This window comes from Nyctereutes procyonoides, unplaced genomic scaffold (genome assembly GCF_905146905.1).
Source record: "Nyctereutes procyonoides isolate TBG_1078 unplaced genomic scaffold, NYPRO_anot_genome, whole genome shotgun sequence".
NCBI lineage: Eukaryota > Metazoa > Chordata > Mammalia > Carnivora > Canidae > Nyctereutes > Nyctereutes procyonoides.
This window is the reverse complement of record NW_026575051.1, coordinates 69593411-69618062: the sequence shown is the minus strand read 5'-3', so window position 1 is coordinate 69618062 and position 24652 is coordinate 69593411.

The following is a 24652-nucleotide window of genomic DNA, read 5'->3' as shown; positions in this document are numbered from 1 at the left end:
TTAGTGATGCTTCAAGAAATATAATCTCACTTTTTACTTTCCTCTTTTTTATTGTTTTTATTTTTGTGAGTCCATTTAAATCCTTTGTGGACAGAGGTTAGGCTAAGAACATAACACACAGGCAAACACACAAAAAACCAGCCATTTTTCTAGCCCATCTGTTTGGTATGTGGATTTTTTTTTTTTTTTTTAGATTTTTTTTTTTTAGTAAAACCGGAATTTCCCACTTATACAAATTTTATATCACAAATTTTAGAGAGCACTATGATTTAAATTTGAATAAAATTATTAGAGGTTTAATTCTGCTCTCTAAAATGGTCAGTATATGGAGTAGTCTGGTAACCGTTTTGTTTAGGTGAGAGTTGTCTTTAACTGTAGGCATAAGTCATATACACATATATATCATATATAGAGGATATATTTAATGCATGTATGTGAATGCACATAACAGAAGTAGATATTACACTAAAATCTATACAGATTTTTACCCTTGCTCCAGGTAATCAAGACATTGGCTTGAACTGGGAAGGAATTCATCTTCTGAACTTTTACATTCTGGGGTCAATTCCAAATAGCCAGAGGTTCAATATAATAAGCAGGTGCATAAGATGTGCTATGTTCTACACAAGGTAAGCAAATAAAACAGCTACTGCGTGCGTCTATATAGATATAAATTCTTACACTCATTGTTTTGCTACCAATTAGACATGAAATAGGATGGCTTTCTCATGACCTATGCATATAAACATCAAATTCCTCTTGCTCTTCCATTGTCCTCAGTCTCAAGGTTCTATTTCTAAGAACTTCTTGAAGAAGGTATTAAGAATAGATAAATCATCACATTCCTCCCCAAGTATGAATCTGAAAAACGGGGCGGGGGGGGGGCTGTTGAACTAGTACTGTGAACAAAAAATACCTTTATATATTTGGTTTCATTTTCTTCCTCTTTCGCAGTAGGCTGGGAAGGAGATCTTGTTCCAACAGAAAGAGCAAAGACATTTTTTGGGGGGGATTTACATATATCACCCCCACAATTTTTTTTAATAGAAGACTGCAATCAAGACACAAAAATGCACAGTGAGTGGAATAGATGAGCAAGTTTGTGTCATTAATTATACATTTCAGTAGTTTGATTTTGGAAATAGTTTTATGGATGCTATTAGTAAATTATAACTGAAATAGATACATTGAGGATGCAAAGGAATTTAAAAATATATATGTGATCAGCTATTTGAGAAAGGAATAAATCTAATTAAAAATAAATGACAAGGGGATCCCTGGGTGGCTCAGTGGTTTGGCGCCTGCCTTTTCCAGGGCGTGGTCCTGGAGACCTGGGATCGAGTCCCGCATCGGGCTCCTGGCATGGAGCCTGCTTCTCCCTCTGCCTGTGTCTCTGCCTCTCTCTCTTTCTGTCTATAATAAATAAATAAATAAATAAATAAATAAATAAATAAATAAATAAATCAATCTTAAAAAAAATGAATGACAAAATATGATGGCAGAAGGTCTCATCTTGATGCTCTATTCTGAAGCTATCCAGACCACTAAGGACCAATGAACACTGGTCCAGCATCCAGTGATGATGCTTGATCCACTTTTCTGAAAAATTTATTCCATAATTTGATAACTTGGATTAATGCAACAGTAATACCAATGACGAACATGAAAATTATATATTTTCTTACAGCTAGAACTAATGGTTATAGCCATTTAGAGGATTTTCAGGGCTGATGATCGTTCTCAGAAATTTGGCACCCATCTTTATCCTTTGTGCTTTCTCCACCAACAGAGTACATACTTTAACATTTGACCAACAAAGGAAGCCTTTTGGAGAAAAAGCATGTCAGAATGGTGAAGATATTGCCAGGAGAGGGTTATGTGTAGACAACATGAACGAAGTTTTCTATTTCTAAAATCAGATAGATGTATGTTCATGTTCCGACTCTGCCATTTTTAAGGTATGTGATTTTCACAAGACTTTTTTAAAAAAAATTCTTCCCTAATTTAACCTTAGACTTCCTAAAAAACAGAAACACTATTTTTCTCTTGAGTCATTGGCCAACTACCCTACATTGATTTGGGATGCAGGATATACTTGGTGTTTACTGTATCTATTGCCAAAAAGCTTCCCTGGTATTCTAGCCCCTTTAGGGAAACTATTCAGGAAAATATCACTAAACAAGGGAACTCAAGAAATAATCTATACCATCATCATCCATGCATTAAGGAGCCTATTAGTATTTGCTAAGGCATGTGGTTTCCCAGATTTAACACAAGCCATGCTGGCGCCAGAAAAAATGGAAAATGTCTGGGTAACTGAGAAGACACAGACACATGGTTATACACAATCCTTAACTCCCCGAGATGAAGCTACTTGTATATTACTTTACATACTCAAAATGACATGCCTAATAATTAATATTAATTCAAAAGGAATTAAAGAGGAATTGTTCTGGGGCAATGCCGAGGAGGGATCTGTGGGTCTTCCAAACTGGTAGTTTGTGCTCATCATCACTTACGAAGAAGCAAGAAGCAAGAGTCCACTAAAGACTCAAACTAACCCCCACACTGATCTACGGAATGAGCTCTGACAAAAGTATAATATTTTCTCCTAAAAAAAGGGACAAAGGATGAATTTTTTCCCAGTTGATAAAATTGAGCATTTAATATGTCCAAAGTTACTCTGTTAGATCATCTGGGTGGTACAGAGTTGTGTAAAACTCAGTGCTTTTTCTCAAGGAACTTACACTTACCGGTGGATATGACAGTCCCAAGTAACTCTATTCCAGATAAACTGGGGGTAAACATCCGTTATTGGTTAGAAGTTCAAAGGGGAGGATGACTCTTAGGTTACTCTTATGAATATAAGGCTTCTTGAGGGAGTAAGTGACATTTGAACCAGGGCTTGAAAGATGATAAAATTTGGGGAAAGAAGCAGAGGAGAAAATAAAGAAAAAAAAAAGCGCACCTCCTCAGTAGGAGGGAACAGTGACAACAAAGGTGTAGGGCAAAGACATTTGGGGTGTGATTAAAAAATGACAAGGTTGGTCTTCTTAAACAGGGGAGTTGTTTTTTATTTTATTATATATATATATATATATTTAAATAAATTTATTTTTTATTGGTGTTCAATTTGTCAACATACAGAATAACACCCAGTGCTCATCCCGTCAAGTGCCCCCCTCAGTGCCTGCCACCCAGTCACCCCCAACCCCCTCCCTCCTCCCCTTCCACCACCCCTAGTTCGTTTCCCAGAGTTAGGAGTCTTTCATGTTCTGTATCCTTTTCTGATATTTCCCACTTATTTTTTCTCCTTTCCCTTTATTCCCTTTCACTATTTTTTATATTCCCCAAATGAATGAGACCATATAATGTTAAACAGGGAAGTTATAAGATGGGACTGAAAGAGAAAGCTAAAAATGTAGATTATTTTGAGAGCGTGGGGGCTTTGGATGTTAGGCCAACGAGTTTATTCTTTAAATTAATAGGGGATCATCTTTAATAGGGAAACATTGAGGTTTGTAAACCAGGAAAAGACGTGATAACAGCCAGTGTTGTGGTAGTCGGAATTTGGGTGAGATGTATGGCAGTGCTCCTCAACTTTTTCTGCATTGCTGACCCTTTAATAAGGAGACTTCTTAGCCATATCTGCTTGACTGTATAATCAAGGCTCCCCATTTGGTCATGTTCATTGAGGGGTGATCTATTACATCTTATTTCCATCATTGGCCAGGATATACTTTTCTTATCTTCTTTAATTTCCTTTGGTATGTTTGAGCCTTGAGTAGCTGTTGAGATAAAGCAACCCAATGTCATTAGGTACTTGGTGAATATTTATCACTGGAATAAAATTGCAGAAAGCTAACTTTCCTAGTTTTTTTTTTTTTAAGATTTTATTTATTTATTTGACAGAGAGAGAGCATCAGTAGGGGGGAGGAAGAAGTAGGCTGCCCGCTGAGTAGGGAGCCCAATGTGGGATTTGATCCTGGTACCCTGGGATCATGACCTGAGTTGAAGGCAAACGCTTAATCAGTTGAGCCACCCAGGCACCTGGTTTCCTAGTTTTGAACTCAAGAGCTGTATAATGTTTAAATCAGATTTTTTTAAAAAAGAAGTATGATTATCACACAAAAAAATCATAACAAACAGCAGGTTGCAAGCATATTTAGATCGTTCTTACTGAAGAGAATAAACATTTATTGCTAACTGTGAAAGGGCAGATTTGATGACTGATGGAAAAATCACATTGCTTTGTCAGTTCACATAAATAATAATTCATCAAAGAAACATGTGTTGATGAGTGCAGCCTGGTTTGAATTTAAACCACAATGCATTCTTGAGAAAGAGCTGAAGTACCTGAGCCTCCTTTAAAAATCTCTAGCACATTATCCAAGCATATAAATAATCATTCTTAGACCATATAATGCATCTTCTCAAAAACAGCAAGAATATTCATGCTCAAGGATGAATAGAGGCTGTCTGTGTTAACCTTGAGAAAAATACATCTGGGTGCCCATGAAAGACTAATAAGTATTTAAGAAATATGACCTCAGTTCACTTTTCCAATAGGTGCTCAACAAAATGGTTTAGGATGAAATGAGTATTTATCAGACACTAAGAAAAATAACAGAGTTGGCTGATCAAACCTCTCTGATAATCATTGCTCAGCAAAAAAAGGATAAAAGGTGGTATTGTCTCTGGTAAGCATCCTGCTCTTGGGTCACCCCGATCTAAAGACCCTCTGTACTGTTGGTGAACGACAGGATTCGACAAGCTGGTGGGTGAATCTGGTGGCCAGGTGTCTTCATGTGGGTGAGACAGGAGCTAACAGATCTGACATATGGGAATATTATTCCCAGATGCTCCCCAAAGGGAAAGAACAACTTGCTTTCAGTGACCTGTCCTTTCAAGATGAGTCCTATGGCAAATGCATTACGATTAGTGAGCTCTGTGAGAGGAAGCAATGCATCATGGGTGCTGCTCTGCCAGAAAAAAATAAGCATTTCTAACCGGTTGTACCTGATTCCTCAGTAAAAACCAGTGGTCTGTGTCTGGAGGTCATCCAAGGCAAATCAAAGAAAGAAATCTTCAGATGTTGAGGAGATAAGGGAGAAAGAACACACCAAGGGTGTATGGTGTTGATTTTACACTGAAGAGAAACCAACCAGGCTAAGTCCTGTGGCGGACCGTTATGATTCTTATTATAAAAGTCTCCATGGAAAAATGGAACCAAAAATTGACGTCCATTATGCCAAAGCTCTGGTATCCGTAGACGTGTTGCCTGTCAGGTCTCAAATACTCTCATCATAACCATTGGAAACAAATATGTCTCTGACAATAGTTTTACATTTACATTTAAGAAGGAAGCTTTCTCAATTTGTCAGGTCAACAGATTTCCCAGCATTCTTTTCTTCCGAACTCTAGAATACAATGTTTGTCTTTATAACTGACTTCGCGTCTCTAGATTACAGATCCTGAAAATGAAATACAATATGCAGAACTACACTGACAATATCTGAATCCATGCTGGTAACGGAACGACACAGGGAAAAACAGACATAGTTTATACTCCTCAGGTTCCAGGGGAATCAGCCCAAATTGTGACTTGATGGTCCTCTACTATCTTCTGCCCTGTGTCCAATGTCTAAGAGGTAAGTTTGATTTGTCTTTTCTTATGATATGAATTTATTTTGTTCCTTCATTCTATTAAGTGATATTGTTATTACTTAGCTGACAAAAATTAAGCATATTAATGTCTTTCTATTTCCCCCTTTTTGTTTTGGTTAAAGATTTTATTTATTTATTCATGAGAGACACAGAGAGAGGCAGAGACACAGGCAGAGGGAGAGGCAGGCTCCATGGATGAAGCCTGATGTGGGACTCGATCCCAGGACCCCAGAATCACAGCAGATGCTCAACCACTGAGCCACCCAGGTGTCCCCTTTGTTGTTTTACCGCCTTCCATCTTCTCTTACTACTCTAACGTAGAGGAAAGAAGTAATTCGTTTGTGTGAAAGACATTTTCTGTTGTAGGTTCTGGTAAAATAGACTAGGATACTTTTGATAGTATTTCAAATACTCCAAACCCATCAAACTCATAATTTCAGGTTACATAAACCTGCCTTTTTATTTTGTCACTAGAACTCAAAAAAAAAAAAAAAAAAAAAAGGAATGTCTCATGCTTGGAATTAAAAAACCTGTAATCAATTAAAACTAAGTAGCATTACTTTTGCAAGGTTCTATATTAAAATTTTTGTTTTATAAAAGTAAAATAATTAAAAAAAAACACATTCACAGTTTTCTTCTTAGGAGTAACATATGATGGATTACCTGCCCATAGCCCTTCTACATTATTTAGATTTAGGTTTAGGTTTACATTTATATTTATATTCAGTTATTTTTTATGTCGATTTTCCTGATTTAGTTTTGCTTTGAAACTTGTATCAGTTATCAAATTATTGTCTTCGAGCTCCAAATCCACCCTTCCTGCCCTGCTCGGTGAGAATGGAACTGGACCCTGGAAGCATTTTTCCTTTGCAGTTGGCCTGACGCTAGGCTTTGCCAACAGAGGGCACTAGAGGGATGCTGCAAGGTGACACGGGCAGGCCCACCCTCTCCTGCTTCTGATCCTCCCTTTTTTTTTTTTTTTTTTAATTTTTTTAAATTTTTTTTTTATTTATTTATGAAAGTCACAGAGAGAGAGAGAGAGAGAGAGGCAGAGACACAGGCAGAGGGAGAAGCAGGCTCCATGCTGGGAGCCCGACGTGGGACTCAATCCTGGGACCCCAGGATCAGGCCATGGGCTGAAGGCAGCGCTAAACCGCTGAGCCACCCAGGGATCCCCTGATCCTCCCTTTGTGTGGGAGTCTAGAACTTCCAGCCTTATTCTCAGGACACGCTTCTTCACCCAGGGAGGGCTTCGGAGCACCCCTTGTGGGCCACATGTGATAGCTGCCCTTGAGCCATCAGATCAGGTCCTCTTTGAAGAGATCTGAATCCTGAATCTCCATCTTGGGGAGGTCCTGTCCTAAGTCTCAAATCCCTTTATTGTATGCTTTTCCTCAACCAACAGGTAGTGGTTGCTTTTCTGCACCTGCTAATTCTGGACTGTTTGGAGTTGTCTTTAGGTAGCTTCCTCTTAGTAACTAACCTTCTTCTACAAGTTTCTTTATGTCACTTTTTCCTACTCAAAGTACTGACACGGTTTCTGTCTCCAGATAGTACCCTAACTGACATAAAGTTGCTTAAAAGTATTCTTAATTTATGCTTACCTAACCCACCTAAATAATTTTTAAATACCCTTGCATCCGCATTTTAAATTTTGAAAGTTCCCTTCAGGGCTTCATATGGTGCTCCACATTAATTAAACACTCCTGGCCGATAATGGCAAACAAGGCAAGGGCATCAAGAATCTCTTCATCTGGCAGGAGAGACAGACATACAAGCAAGTAACTTTTATTATTAAATTGTGATGGATACAGCTCCAGAAGCCTGCAAAGGATGCAGTGGTGGTTACCCCTAGGTTTGGTGGGGTGGAGGAGAGGGATCCAATAAACTTCACTGAGCAGTTATCAATGAGCTGAGTTTTCAAGGATGAAAAGAGGGATGGTCCACATAGATTAGGGAGGGAAGGACAATTTGGACAAAGGGATAAAGTTATGGAGTGTCAAGAATATATGATGTAAGGGGTGCCTGGGTGGCTCAGTCAGGCAAGCATCTGCCTTCAGCTTGGGTCGTGATCCCAGCATCCTGGGATGGAGCCCCATATAGGCTCTCTACTGGGTGGAGAGTCTGCTTCTCCTCCCCACCCCCTGCGCACGCTTGTGCTCTCTTTCTCTATCCGAAATGAGTAAGTCAAAAAAATACATGCTATAAAACAAGGCACACTTGAGGACTGTCAAGATGGTGAGCATTCTTGTAACTCAAGGCATGTATGTACGTGTGCGTGCCTGGGACAGCACTCTGAGTAGAGGAGACACCCCGGAGCAGCAGCCTGTTCCAGACCAGGAAGGATGTTGCGTCATGCTGAAAAGTTTGGATTTTATTTTGTGGGCAGCTGTAACTCACAGGTCTCAAAGGATAAGAAGACTTTAAGGAAAAACCTAATTAATCATTAGTTTTACACCGCAAGTATATTTAATCCCTTCCTACGCAATGAATAAATTCAAATTCTTAGCCTTGCGTGGGGTTAAAAAAGAGGAGATTGTCAAATGGGAAACACCTGAGTATTAGGAAGTCACCAGAAGCCCTCAATTAAAAGGTGCAGTGGGGTCTGAAGGCAGGAGAGATGACAGTGATTAAGAGGAGGGTGGGACCCTCGCAGGAGGGCTCCAGGGCGCTAGAGGGACTGCACTTGAGGAAGCCCGCAGAGTGGGCAATCCTTTAGGAAGGGGGAAGCATGGCCCTAGGATGTGTTCAGCAGCAGGAGGGAGTTGGAGCTGAGGAGGGGAAGGGAAATGAGAGAGACAGAGAGAGAGAGAGAGAGAGAGAGAGAGAGAGAGTCAGGCTGAAAATGTAGGACTGAGGTCTGGGATGACAAACCAGTGGTACCAGGCCTCTAGCAACCCTTCCACAACCAGGCCACTGGGTTAATCCTGCTGAGCTCGGAGCAGTTCCAGATTCTTTCTGAGTCCCAGGACTCAGTGGGCCCTTTCCAAGTGGGAGTTCATTCTGTAGGATACATTAAGAGTTTTTGACTGGTCGAGCGTTAATTACAAAGATTTCTCTGATCCTGTTGTTCTAGATAATGAATGGACGGGAGGGTCCCAAAGAGAGGAACTTGTGGAGAGAGCTGTTGACATTTTCTTTTCTATGCAAATTGCATTTTAGGCATTAAGAGGCTGAGTGTAGACGCTTTAAGGAGTGTTTGTACTGAGTGCACGTTGACGGGCTCACCGAAAGAAACAGAGCTGTGACACCAAATGTCATGAATCAGAATGTCCCGTGGAAGAAGCAGAGTCTCACACTGTCATTTCTCCCTTAGGATATGGCTGACCTCAGAATTAGGAATTCAGAAATCTCCCTGCTGCCTCTTTGCCGCTAAGAAAACAGGCCCTGGCTCCCCAAGCCCCTGATTAAGAAAGAAGCTGGAAGACCATGCAGAGGAGACCATGTGTCCCCCTGCCAAAACCCGGTGGAAGAGACTCTGGAGAAACAGAGGTCAACGAAGTTTAAAAGTTTGATTATTTTAAAAAAGTTTTTACTACCTTCCCAGTAAATATTGCCTTAATTCTTCATTCTTACTAGCAAATTGTCATTTAGCACCCAATAATTCTCTTGCTAAAGCACAGAGAGTTATTATTTTCAGGGACGGGTGAATTTAACTGCTTTGCTTTCTCCCACAACTTTGCAAAGTGTTTCAGGGGACAACGTTCTTCTTCTTCTTTTTTTTTCCCTTCCTGAATATATTCCCCTTTTATTAGGAAACATAAAACCTTAACTACCGAGAATCAGATGCCCAAGAAGAGAAAAATGCTCATAGCAAAGTGAGTATTCAGTGGAGACAACCTTACACCTCATTTCTCGCTAGGTTCTGTAAAGGACTCACTAATTCCTTAACTCTTGGAAAATTATTTAACCTCTTCATCTTGTCTTTTTGGTTTCTAAATGCGAGTGATAAAATTTTTATTTGACTCCTTGTAGGACTGTCGCCAAGATGAAATAATAGATGTTGAGAGTGGTTCTGAAAAATACAGTGTTCTAGAAACATAAGAAATCTTCCTGTTATTCTAATGTTAGTCACACTCATGGTCAAGAAATTAAGATGGCGGCCTTGGGAAATACTTTCCAGTGTTATGAGGTCGGGCAACACAGTAGGTGCCGTGAATTTTATGTTTTAGTTCTTTTTGCACATGTGCAGAGACACTGCAGCCAGCAGATAAATGATCTGCAGGGCTCAATCTTCATCTTCACTTACATACTCTACGCAATAAATATTTACTGAATACCTGCTATGCACCAAGGAGTATTCTAGATACTATAAATACTGCATTAAGAAAAGAGAAAATAGGTGCATCTGGGTGGCTCAGCAGTTGAGCATCTGCCTTCAGCTCAGGGCGTCATCCCAGGGTCCTGGGATCTAGTCCCGCATCAAGCTCCCCACAGGGAGCCTGCTTCTCCCTCTGCCTGTGTCTCAGGAATAAAGAAATAGAATATTTTTTAAGAAAAGAAAAAAAAAAAAGAGGAAATGTGCCTGCTCTCACGTAGCTTATATTCTAATTAAAGGCAACAAAATAAACAAGTAAGTAGCACGTCAGGTGGTGTTAAGAGCGATGGAGTAGAGCAAAGGGCGAAATGAGAGCACTACACAGCAGTTGCCGAACGATGGCCAACTACCCAAATCTTTTTTGGTTTGGCCTCCTTTTGTGAACAAAGCTTTAGGGCAACGCAGCCCTGACCATTCATTTACATTTGTCCATTTTGCTTTGAGTTGAGTAGTAGAGATATAAACCATCTGGCCCACAAAGTATAAAATATTTACTCTCTGACCTTGTGCAGAAAACACTTGAGACTCTTGGTATAGGCCATTACATAGGGGCCATTTTAAGGATTTTTAACCTGAATGAAATGGGATACCACTGGAGGGTTTGTGAGGTAATGGGATCTAGCTTGTGTTTTTTAAAAAAAATTATCTTGGTGATCTTGTTGAGTGTAGACCAGTTAAAAGCATGGAGACCAGATAAATAGTGATTGCATTAGAAGAGAGAAACCATTCTAGGGTAGAAAGGATATGAATGAGGTGAAAAGAATAAAACTGATTTCTGGATATACTTTTACTATATGGTATATGTTACCTATAGTATATGTTATATATATCATATAGACAATATATAATGAAAGATTTTGGCTTAAACAACTGGCAGGTTGGAATTTTCATCAACTGAAATACAGAAACCACCAGAGGAGCAATCTTGGGGGATGAAAATTAGGAATTTGGTTTGTACATGATAAGTTTGCAATGTCATGAACAGACACGTCAATGAGGCAGGTGACCATGTGAAACTCAGGGGTGAGTTCTGGGCTGGGGTTCGAAATCTCCTGGTTATCAGTATATAGTTGAAGTTGAAATGACAGGAGTTGGAATAAAATCGCAAGACGCCACGTCTTCAGCTTTATTGCTCCATTCCTTTTTGTCTGTTAGTACCCAGATGCCTTGAGATTTGCTGGACAGACACAGAGAGCATTGTGTTGTGCACATAGTGTGATCCTTGCATATCTACTGATAGTCGTGATCCTGATCCTCTTCTCAGCCTAAAGAAGTGGGAAATGGAAACTTTGGGGGATTTAAAAATGATACGTTGGACTCCACTTTGAAAAGCAAAAATCCTGCAAGATGTGTGTCTGCTTCAAGAGGGTGGGATAATTTGTCCCAGGCTTACTTTTTCCCAGAATAGGTAAACACAAGAAGAGAAGAAGTTACGATTAGTTAAAACCTACCATGTCCCCCGGGGTTTTACAAACAATACCTCATTCCACAGCTCCGCTCTTGAATTTGCAAAATTGGACTGGAGTTGCTCCAATATTTCTATCATTTTATTCTTCCAGATGGATATTCAGTGAAGACAGTTTCTGGCTCTTACTGTTTCCACATCTCTTATATCAGAGAGAAATTGAAAATAAAATCCCAAATTACTACAAACACATTCCTGGCTTTCGAAAGAGTTCACTTTCAGGTCACTTCTAAATTAACATTCTATTTAATCAGAACAGGTTGGTCCATCCCACTAATTGCTTCTCTCTTTCCAAGGCTAAATACGATTCTATAAAGCAGTAACTTGAAGAATATCTGTTATGTGAATTCCCTGGCTCTGTAATGTTTATTTTTATTTAAATAGGCATAACCATCGACTATGCAAGATTGGGATAGGGTGTAAATTGTTTAGCTCTCTAGATTAGAGTGCAGAGCTATTATACATAGCTGAGATCAGAAAGCGAGGCAATCTGTGACCGAGTCATTGATCTGGAATTCCTCTCCATTGCCTAAACCAGTCCTCCTAACCGGGACACTGTTGACACCGTAGGCCCATAATCCTCTGCTTGGGGGAGTTGTGCACTCCAGGATGGTGAGCAGCATCTCTAGCCTCTACCACTCGCTGCCAGTTACAACCTCCCCTCTCCTAGGTGTGAAAACTTGTTACAAACTATCTCCAGAAATTTCCAAATGCTTCTGGGGAGCTGGAGTGTTGAGAACCACCCATCTGGAAGGTTAAGTTCCCTTTCCTTATGCTGACATTGGAAATTGTCTATGGTTTACCTCCAGAGCTTTTCAATTTTTTTTTCCTCTGCCCATCTGCCTTAAGATGACTGGTCTATTTATTATTCCCCCTATTTTTTTTTTTTTTCTTCTTGGAGTTGGCCTTTGTAAATGCCCATCCACTCCTCACTTAATGAAACTCCATCCCTTTCTTCTAACTAAACGCTATCAGTGCTTATAAACCTGATGAGGTCCTTCACGTTTCATAAAATCATAGCCTCAAGTCACAGAAATTGGGTGGGGCTAGTCTAGTTCTTACTGTGAGGTTGAGTACAAAAATGAGGAAGGTCAGAGGGGCTACACGGACAGAGTACAAGCCCAGAGGCAAGTCTCAAAATTCACTGCACTTTCCAACCTACCTACTCCTCAGATGTCTTGGGTCCCATTTTATTTCCCCCCCTTTTCAGAAACTCTTAGAGATTCTGTTCCTATGATTCATTTTTAGTAATCAGTGGCCTTCCAACAGGAGCATACACATGTTGTCATTTAATACTTATATGAGATAGGAGGTTACTGACAGAAGATGCAAGGAGACAATCGGTCAAACTTGTGGATTTGTCACAACTCAGTAATAGAAATTATATTTTTGGAGGGTAATTCTTTAAGTCAACATATCATTAAAGAAAAGTTCCTTATATGGGTAATGTCCAACAGAACTATAATAGGAGACGCAAATGTAAATTTAATAGTTTCTAGCCGCCACATTTATTTTTATTTTTTTTAAAGATTTTATTTATTTATTCATGAGAGACAAGAGAGAGAGGCAGAGACACAGGCAGAGGGAGAAGCAAGTTTCCCGCAAGGAGCCTGGTGGAGGAGTCGATCCCAGTATCCCAAGGTCACACCCTGAGCTGAAGGGAGACGTTCAACCACTGAGCCCCCCAGGTGCCCCATAGTTGCCACATTTAAAAAGTAAATGGAAATGAGTAAATTTTAGTAAAATATTTCATTTAGCCCATTATATCAAAAATATTTTCATCTCAACATGTAATCACTGTAAAAATGGCTGATAGAATATTTTACATTTGAAATCTGGCATATGCTGATTTCATGTTTTATTCGTCTTCCTAACCCGGGGCCCAGAACCCAGAAGTGGGACAGGCCCATAATAGGAACTTCACAAATGTTTCTTTTTAGTTGTAGTCACTATTTTTGCCCTCTGAGATTCAAGAGGAATCATGGTCTAGGGGCTTCCTCCTCTTCCTGAGTCACAGCACATCCTTTGCCCTCGCACTCCCACTGATGAGGACATTCACAAGAAAAAGACACAGGCACATGTTCATGTGTGCCCAGACACAGATGGAAGCAGCTGGTTAAAAATTAGACTACCCTTAATCAATCTTATGGAACTCTGGCTAGACAGGAATTGTGGTTTACCCTTGAGCAACACAGGTTTGAACTGCACGGGTCCACCTATAGGTGGGATTTTTTTTTTTTTTTAATAAATAACAGCACAGTACTATAAACATATTTTCTCTTCCTTATGCTTTTCTTAATAATATTTTCTTTTCTCTAGCTTGTAATATTGTGAGAATACAGTATATAGTACATATAAGACAAAATATGTATGTTAATCGACTGTTTATGTTATCAGTAAGGCTTCTGGTCAACAGTAGACTATTAGTAGTTAAGTTGTTGGGGAGTCAAAAATCTTACAGGAATTTTTTTACTCTGAGGTTTCAGCACCTCTAATCCCCATGTTGCTCAAGGGTCAACTGTTCTCAGCTGTCCAATACCCAGTTTTAGCTAATATTGTGAACCACATTGTTTTATCACATCTCTTGAACAAAGTTACTGATAAATCAAAGTATTGACTCTTTGGGGTCTTCCCTTTTATCATTCCCCAGGCCCAAGTTTTGGTACCAGCCAATGGGCAATGAAATAACAAAAAGTTGATTAGGAAAAGAGGGATTGAGGGTAGGGTATCATCCAGTAGCAATGGATGATATTTTTATTATTTAATTAAAGTTAATGCTATTTGTAAATATTGGGTTTAGAAGGTGGAAGACTCAGATAGTATATCTTTAAGGAGAAATAGGACTAAGTAGCTTGCAACTTGCTTTCAGGTAGTTTGGGGTGGGCGTCTTTGATGACATCTAGTTGGTTCCATCAACTAGAGTGAAAGCAGAACACAAAGGTACAATTGTCACCTGTAAAGGGTATTTTCATTCTTTAAACACATTCTTGTGGCTAAGACTAAAATGGATCCATTTGAGGTTTTCTTAAGATAGAAATTCTTAGTGATGTCTGAGCAGATGATGTAGTAGATGTCAACATATATCATAATTTCATACTATCTTTTATGGATCACTTTAAAGTAAGCCCCCCCCTCGTTTTTAAATGAAAGAGAAAAGATATTGAATAGTCAATAGTGATTTTTGTATACTCAGTGCCTACATTTACATTATTCATTCTTTGTGCAGGAGAATTCTAAGTTAAATATCAATCTGTTGTCTTATGCTTGAAATTAGTAGAAGTCAGGAAAGACTTTGTACAAGATGTTTTCAGCTCGACTCCTGGATTCTCCTTCGACGTGTTAGCATTTTCAAAATTCTTTTTTCTCGTACACCAGTACAGCCTAGACACAACATTCCACTTGACCCAAATTCAAGACCCAGTCCTTTCAAAAGATTCAGGGAAGGTTGTCTTTTATCTGCACAAGGATGTAAAAACTGCCTCACTTAGATAGTAATTGCTACTGTTATGGCACCAAGTGTGAGTAATTCTAGTTACCTGGTCTTGGCTGGAGAACAAAGACACACAAAGACACGATCTGGGTGAGGTTACCTGGTTCAAGGACATTTCTTTATCGGGCCCAAAGGGGTATTGTTGTTTGGTTACTTGGGTAATTTATTTTTTCCTCTAGACATTGTAAAGACCAGAAGAGGACGAGGGAGAAAAAGAGAAGGATGGTAGGAACCGCATTAAATTCATATGTTGTGTTAGGCATCATGTCAAATTCTTTACACACATTATTTTGATTTATATATAAAAAAATTATGAGTTAGATGTTACTTTTGGTCCCTAGGCCCCAGTTGTAAAAATGAAGGAAATGAGGCTCAGAAACTTTCAGTCATTTGTCTAAGGTCCCAGAGTGAATACATTTTAGAGCTGGGATCGAGCTTATTTTCCTACTGTTGCATGTAACCCTTCACTGCAGGAAGACTTTGCCTTACACAGTGGAACATCCTGGGCATAGTCCACTAAGGGCTGACTTGAGGAAACCTAAGTAGACACATGGAGTGTGTGTGGGGCTGGCTTGTACCAGTTCACAAGAGCTGGGTGTTGTTAAAGTACAGCCGTTACACATGGGCAATAATAAAAATTAAATTCCAAAATAAATAAATAAATAAATAAATAAATAAAAATAAAAACTAAAATTAAGATTAAATTCCATAAACTTAAAGTCTAATAAATCATATCAAAAACACAGGTCATGACAACTCAACACTTACCACTTTTTAGTTATTTTTCTATAGTTTACCATGATCACTGCTCTTGCAATTATTTCTGTCTATTGTGTGTAGAAGGCGGAGGTACTATACGATGTGTACTACTGCACAGGTCTCAACTTCGCTGTCACTGGCCTCACGTTGGTAGCTTGAAACTTCCCCTGGCAGGAGTGTTTACCCCGTGGAAACAAGCCAACACCATAAATCGGCACCCCTGTCCCCACCCCAGGAAGGTCGTTTGTCAATATTTACCAGCATCGCACGGTGCACAGCACTTAGTGTTAACACGAGCGCTTCGATTATTTCATGCTTTCTATTTGTTTAAATTCATGATTTCACACCCACCACATTATTCACTAAGCATTAATTTGGCACCCACTGTGTGCTAGGTATTACGACACACGCCCCTGCCATCCTTATCTCATTTACATCCCTAAAAGTAGCTGTAAGGTAGACATCATTATTCCCATTTTGTAGACAAGAAAACCTGAGGTTTCGAGTGTCGTGCTCCCCTAAGGTCACGCAGCTGCTGAGCGGTGGAGGAGCACAAGCTTGATGCCACGTTTTGTGGATCGACATTTCCCGACACTACAGCTGCAGTGGTGTATTGTGGGGAAGGCCCGGGACAGGGGTGATAGGAAAAAGACAAAACAAAGCAAAAACCATTTGATTTAAGCCGTGCCTCTTTCTGCTTTGCTACCACTGTATACATTGCAATGACTAATCGGCAGTTCTGTTTAAGTGCAACATGAGAGTCTGTAGCTTGGAATAGAAAAGTCTGAGCAAGAAGAGAGGATCGGAGAAGCTGAGGGGACAAAGGACAAAGCTAGTGGCAATCCAGGCTTGTGGCACCAAACGGGGAACGTATTTGTGATGTCTTTAGGGTGCAACGTGGGCAACACAGTCACCGTTCTGAGCACCCAGTGTTTCCAACGATACGTTTACTAAGGACAAAAAGAACTGACGGCGCCTATTTTTGAGTTGATTGGGCGACGAGAGGCCCACCTCATACTCTGTCATACAGAGTTAAGACTTCTCTCTTTTTTTTAAAGACTTTTTTAAAAAAGGACATTTTTGGGGGGTGCTTAGTTCTCAAAATCTCAACGAAGAATCGCTTGGTTCAGTGACACAAACTACAGCATCTCAGAGGTTTCATACGACACCCCCGAATGAGCACAGTTTATTTCTGCTCACACTCAAATCTGGTGCAAGTCAGGTGTGAGCAACTCAGCGGCTCTCCTTGGGCGGCCCAGGGATCTGGATGCTTCCACCTGCATGGGCTCCCTTCCACAGTTCTTTACTCGCAGCCAAGGAGCCAGCGGAGAAGTCCCCTCTGTCTCACGTGCCTGCAACTGGGCATTTTCACCTGTGGTCTCACCCCGGGGGCTCTCAGGCACAGGGATGCAACTTAGCCCCAAGGGGCACTGCCAAATGCACGTGGGTGCTTGGTGCTGGCAACGGCTCCCCCCACCCCAGGTTCCCTCCGGCCTACACCAGCCTTCTCTTCTTGCACCCACTCTTTGCTCTCTGGTCAAGGCGGATTTGCCTGCCAAACCCACCAGAAGACACGAAGCCTGAACTACTACGAGTGTGTCTGTTCTTCTTCCCCGTGGCAAAGACTCAGGCACCACAATCTGAAGTCAGGCTGCGGAGCTGCTCCCCGCGCAGCGCCTTCCCTAACAGAAAGGCCGTCAGATTTCTCACTGTGTTTGCTCCTTGGCATTTAAATTCAGGAGTTCCAGAAGAACGCTGGAGAGATGGACCCTGGCACTTGGGTCTGGTGGCCACCACCGCTCAGCTGCTAAAGCTTGATGTCCTCCTTGGGGGCTTGATGTAAACTTTGTTGCTTTCCTTGGCCACGTCCATATTTTGTTGACATATTTCATTTTCGCTCGTTTTGCTGGGCGCTTGTACATTGTTTGGAACCCCCAAGGCTCAGTGTAAAATTTTCCCTTGTAGATTCACGTGCATTGTCAACAGCTGCCCCCCCAGAGCTGCTACATCGTCGGTAAGTGTTGACGTGGAGTATGTGTGACCCCCTCCTAATCTCTGCTTCAAATCTCACACTGAACACAGCTACAAGATAGAGAATGATTTGCTGTGAACTAAGAGGATTCCTGGGACACGGGGTCCTCGAAACTGAGACTGGGGAGGTTCCAGGCTAGCCACGTGAGCCGCCCTCTGAGTCTGGATCCTTCCCACTGACTTTGTGTTTCTATGTGAGCCCTCGCCCCTGGTCCTGCAGCGGAAAGGGGATACTGATGTCTATCCTGGGCATCCACAGGGAAAGAAAACACAGACATTTCATCCACACGAATTCATGGTTCATGTGTTTGGGGCAATGGGGTTTTCACAATTGGGAGCGAAGATTCACCGTCAATAGTCTCGGCGGAGGGAGTATCCAGTTTTCACAATCAAGTCTTTATACCCACATCGTTTCTTCCTTGATTTTAAATTAAGATAATGTAAGAAACCATTCTCCACCACTTACTCCCATTTGGCCTCCAAACTAGTGATTTTTTTTTTTTTTTTTGCCACAACAAAGAAGATAAACAAATAACACAGAGAGAGAACTTTTGACCTGGTAATCGAAGCTATGTCCCCCAAACTTCCCCCCTTTCCTTTTGAGGGTGGCTGGTGTGCTTCAGTCACCTTCCTCAGTGGCCCCAGTGAGTGAGGCGAGAGGTGAAAAGGCTGCTATGACCTTTAGAAGTCGTGACTTCAAGTTTTCCTTGGACAGGCTTTGATTCTAACCTGGCCTCTTCTCCCCACCTCCTTGTTATGGTACAAAAAATGTGCATCACCCTAAAATCTTCTGTCCCTGATACGGAACGTAAGGTTTGGTTGTTTTTGCAGCCCTCACTGGCACTGTTGTGTAGAAATTCACTGACATATTATGTCCCCTCCGTAAACACGTGGCCCCGAGGAGTCAAGATAAGATAAAATGTCAAATGAAGTCATGAGAAAGTCTAATTCACCTCTAAGCAGTGAATAGAGGGAAGAAAAGTGAGGTTTTCTGGAGTGGTTCGCAGTCCCTCAGGTATAATTAAGTCAGAGTGAGAATTCAGTCAACCCAGGAGAAGGCAAACTTGACACAGATGGAAACAGAGAATGTGAGATAGTGAACAACACGTTGGGGAGCGAGGGAGCAGACCAGGACCCGGGCGTTTGTGACCCTCCATCTAGCTGAGTCTGACCTACCCCTTGAACCATTTTCCCCTTTTGTTTCTCCTGTCACTTTGCTTTCAAACAAAGGGTTTCTGACTGACAAGCTCTCTGAGGAAAGGTTGCATTTTAATTGTCTACATTTGTCTGGCTCCTGGACTGGGGGACCTTGAGTGACAGCTTCTCCATTTTGTCCCTTTGCAATGCAAATTTTTATGTATTGGTTTACTCAGACAACAAATACACATGTTTACTGAGTGCCGAGAAGAGGCCAAGATAAGGGGTGGTGGGGATGAAGGGCACAGGCTCCGGAGGGCCAACTGCCTCCATCCCTACAGTGCGTCCACCTCTTCGACTTCTCCACCGACCCACCCCTCAGGCACCTGTCTCATAGGAAGACTGTTTTAAGCATTAAATGGAGTCACACTTGTATAAAATATTGAGACTAGCAGGTATTTTGCAACTTACAGCTATCATTAAAATTGGTGCTAGTGATCTTGTTATTTTCTGATCTGTCAACAAGACTCTGCTCGGTGTCCCACGGTAAGAGTAGGAGATAGGTGACTTTACAACAAGGAGCTGCCAGTGTGGGTTGTAAAATAAACACACATATACTTAATGAGCCAATGAGCATTTTTTTTTTAATTTAAATCGTAAACAATTCTGCAGTGAACACAGCGGTGCTTATCTCTTTCTGGTTGGTGTTTTTGTTCCCTTTGGGTAAATAGTAGGGGAGCTACTGAGTGGTGGTGGTATTTCTGTTTTCGATTTTCTGAGGAGCCCCCCTACTGTCTTCCACAGTGGCTGCCCCATTTTACAGGACCACAGACAGCGCTCAAGGGCTCCCTTTTCTCCACATCTTTTCCAACACTTGCTATTTCTTGTCTTTCCGGCACTAGCCATTCTGAGGTGAGGCGATACACTTCATTCTGGTTTTAATTTGCACTTTCTTGATGATGAGTCATGTGTGGAGTGGTTGCCTTTCCCATGGCCACTCTACGCCCTATACACCAACCTCTAGCCTTATTAGTTTCTGTGAGCAACTTTAGATCGACGGGTGTATTCTTTAATTTCATATCTCCAGGAATTATTATAGATCTATATTGTAAATATCAGGCATACCAATAATGTTTCCTGAATGAATGAAAAAAAAAAAAGTTAAATGTTCCATTTGCCCAGTGAATTTTCTGAATCTGGTGAATAAATGAGGCATCTGCCATTTTCAAGTCTTTTTTTTTTTAAGATTTTATTTATTTATTCATGAGAAACAGAGAGAGAGAGAGAGAGAGAGAGAGAGAGAGGCACAGACACAGGCAGAGGGAGAAGCAGGCTCCATGTAGGGAGCCCGACGCGGGACTCGATCCCAGGTCTCCAGGATCAGGCCCTGGGCTGCAGGCCGCACTAAATCGCTGGGCCACCCAGGCTGCTGGCCATTTTCATGTACTGTCTGTGTTCTCCTCCTTTCTTCTTTAGGCGCATTTGCTTTTTTGGAGATTTTTATTTATTTGTTTTTATCAATCTCCCTGGTGAGAAAGTCCCTGATTTATTTGCCCTTTAGAAGCGAGCCCTTTTCTCTGGATTTGTGTCATACAGCCACCTGTGTTATTACTTATTCAGTTTTTAAGTCTTTGATTACATTATGTATTTTGTTTTCTTTTTTTGATAGCAATTCCGAGTTATTCAGGTTGTTTTCTATAAGCATTTCCACCCACTTACAGGATCTCATACTGAATTGACTTCCTGACACCTGGGAATACATATTTACCATCTATCTTTTAATGTGCATCTAAGACTGGTTTCTCTACCATACTCAGGTGACAGTTAAGTAAAACTATTCCCTGTGAATCCTCCTAAATATTTGAAAGGGACACAAATAGACCGCCTCTCATTCTGCAGTTATATAATCATTGAAAACTTGTCAAGTGGGCATTATGTGTGTAATTCTAAGCCAGGAGCTGTAAGGGATACAAAGAAGAAAACACAAGGCCCTGCCCTTTGAGAATTATGGTTGTGGAGGGGAAGAAAGTAAATATGATACAAGGCAAAGAGGGAAAACAAATGTTACAATCTATAAGAACCCATTGAAGTAGTGAGGGAGGAGCAGTACATTGGACCCTGGACTTGGGAAAGATTCAACCCCCTGCCAGGAATAATGGGTAATAATTCTAAAGGTGGAAACATGATACCCAATGGAGGGGACAATAAGAATAGGAGTCTGGAAGTCTCTGTTCTTGATTCAGTGCTCTGATTTTGATACAATGAATGGGCAGTGTAGCCATTAGAATAAAACACATAGAGGGACATGGTGGGAAGTAGGGCCGGGAGAGGGTATTAGTTTCCTTCGGCTGCTGTAACAATCACGAACTTAATGTCTTCACACAGAGTTATTGTTCCGCAGGTCAGAAGTCTCACGTGGCTCTTATCGAGCTCAGGTTGAGGAGCCAGTTGGGCTGTTCTTTCTAGGGGAGAAGTTGTCTCCTTACCTCTCCTAGCTCCTCGAGGCCCCCTGCCTCCACCCACAGATCCCATGGCCACTCTTCCATCGTTGCATTTTCCTCTGGTCAAAGCTGGGAGAAGTCTCTGCTTTTAAAGACCCCCGTGATTGGATTGGGCCCACCTGGATAATACAATATTGTCTTCCCATCCTTAGGTCCTTAATGTCATCACTCTGTAAAGTCTTTTTTTTTTTTTTTTTTTCCAAGTAAGGTCACATTCACTGGCTTCAGGGATTAGGATGAGGACATTTTAGGGGACTGTTACTCTGCCTACAACAGCTGGCTTAAATCAGATCATGAAGAGAATTAGCCAAACATGATCTAGCAACATATTTCAGGCTTGGTAATATGACGTCTTGTCCTAATGACAGCGGATGCAGTGAAAATAGGGGAGAGGGGGATGTTGGAAATAATCAAAGCTAAATATCACTGTGACCTTACAGACAATCAAATCGTGTCCAAAAGATGTGCTCAGCCTTTACATTCACTTGTATACCTACTACTACTGTTTGCAGACAAATCAAGGAGTAAGATTAATAATGTACATATTAATTGAGTCTTTTTCTCCTCTCTCTCTAGTGTCATTGATACAAATGCTACTCTGAATATCTTTGAACTGTGAAAAAGTTGTGTTTGTTTTTTTTTTTCTCTCTTTTTAACATTTAGGTACTAAAACTTTAATAGACATTGTAACATTACTAAAATTCGGACTTATCAAATAACTTTTTACAAATACATAGAAATTTTTGGGGGCACCTGGGTGGCTCAGTCGGTTAAGCATCTACCTTCAGCTCAGGTCATGAACTCAGGATCCTGGAATTGAGCCCTTCATCAGGCTCCCTGCTCGGTGAGGGGCCTGCCTCTCCATCTGTCCTTCCCTCTGCTTGTGCTGTCTCTCAAATAAATAAACAAGTCTAAAAACAAACAAACAAACAAACAAAACAAAACCCAAAGATACGTGGAAATTTTTGTCGAATTTAATTTGATGCAGCAGAGCCACTTTTAAGGAAATATAAGTACTCATACTATACAGGGAACTTAATGTCTCTGTTCTTTAATTAATTAATTAAATGTATATTTGTTAAAGATCTACTGTGTGCCAAGCACTGTTGGGCACTGGAAAGAAAGTAGGAAACACAACAGAAGCAGTCCCTGCCATGCGGCCCTTCGGTTCTAACAGAGGCGATGGACCATGTTCAAGATCACTGAGTGGACTAAGTAGTATGTTATTACTTATTATTTACTTATTGTTTAAAAATATTTGTTTATTTCAGAAATAGAGAGCCCATAAGTCCACAGGTGTGCAGGGGGGAGGGAAGAGGGAGATGAAGAGAGACCCCCAAACAGTCTCCCCACCTAGCCGGGAACTCAAACCCTGAGATCATGACCTGAGCCAACACCAAGAGTCCAGAGCTTGACCCACTGAGCCATCCAGGTGCCCCCTCGGTAGTATTGTAGGTAGTGACACAGAATAAAATAAGGCAAAAAGGGCAACATGAAATGTTAGGGGTTTGAGATTTTTTTGATTTTATTTTTATTATTTTATTTTTATGATTTTATTTATATTATTTTTGAGACACCCAGAGAGAGAGAGAGAGAGAGAGAGAGAGAGAGAGAGAGGCAGAGACCCAGGCAGAGGGAGAAGCAGGCTCCCTGCAGGGAGCCCAGCTCGCGGGACTAGATCCTGGGTCTCCAGGAACACACCCTGGGCTGATGGCAGAGCTAAACCGCTGAGCCACCCAGGGGTCCCCAACTTAATAGTTCTTAAAGGTCACTCTTACATGACAAAAGGGCATTGCAAAGTTGTGTGAAGTGATAGGTTATGCTCAAACTTACAATTCTGATTGTTTTATTGGTAAAAGCACAACTGCTCCCCATAACCCGCCCACCGAGGGAGAATTTACCTAGGCATTCACTCCCCAGAGATGGGGTTCTGGGCACTGATTTACTCCAGGTTCCTAGACAACCATGAGGAAGGAGACCTTATCCTCATTATTTTTCTTTTTGTAGCCTAACGCCGTTGCTGACTCTCCTTAGGCCTGCGTTGTTTCCAGCGAGACACCTGCCTCCTGCCTCGGGTTTTCCCTCCTTTGAACCCGATGGGTCTTTTTCTCTGGCTGCTCTGAAGATTTTCTCTTTATTAAGGTTATAAGCCGCTTAACGATGTTAGGCCGAGGTGTGATTTTCTTCAGATTTATTGTGCTTGGGTTCCTCGAGCTTTCTGGATCTATGGACTTACTGTTTCATCAGATTTGGAACATTTTTGCTCATTATTTCTTCAAATGCATTTCTGCCTCCCACTCCCTACTCAGGGACTCCAATCACACATATATGCTTAGAATTGGCTTGCGGATGCCCCTTTTCCCCGATTTTCTTTCTATTTCTTCTTTCTTCTTTGATTGTCTATATTGCTGGGTCTTTCTGTAAGTTCACTAAAACGTTCTTTTTTCTACAGTGTGTATGGGTTTTTGTTTTTTGTTTTTTTTTAAGAGTTTATTTATTTACTTGAGAGAGAGAGAGCGCGCAAGCAGGGGGAGAGAGGGGGAGGAGCAGGCTCCCCACTGAGCAGGGACTGGACCTGGCCTCACTCCCAGGCCCCTGGGAGCATGACCTGAGCCCAAGGCAGGTGCTGAACCGACTGGGCCACCGGGCGCCCCTACAAGGTTCAATCCATTGTTAATCCCATCCTTCCGACACTGTGCTTTTCATTGCAGGAAGTTCTCTCTTTACTCACCTCCCATGTCTCCAGGACATGCGTGTGCTTGCTTCTGTTCTTTTTTGAATTTATGGATATAGTTATAATAACTGCTTTTATGTCCTTGTCTACTAAATTTATCATCGTAATTTCTGAGTCTGTTTCCATTAATACATATTTCTCCTCCGTATAGTCTTGCTTCTTTACATGTCTGATAATTTTATATTAGATGCACATGAGTTTACCCTTTTGAGTAAGGACCACTTCTTGGCTGTTTTGAGATGCAGCTAAGTTACTCGGAAGCACCTTGATCCATTCAAGGCTAGATTCCTGTTTTGTTAGATAGAACAATAATGCCATTTGAGCTCAGGCTAATTTTTCTCTACGGCAGAGGCAATACCCCTCTGAGTACTTAATGCCCTATGTATTACGGAAATCCTCCACTCTGGTTGATGGGAACATGAACCGTCGTCCCTGGTGTTGTGTGACCTTCAGAAATTGTTCCAACTGCTTTGGGTGGTTCTTTCCCGAGTCTGGAGTAGTTTCCTCACAGGCATGTGCTGGTCAGTTCCTAGCTGGAGATTTGAAGAGA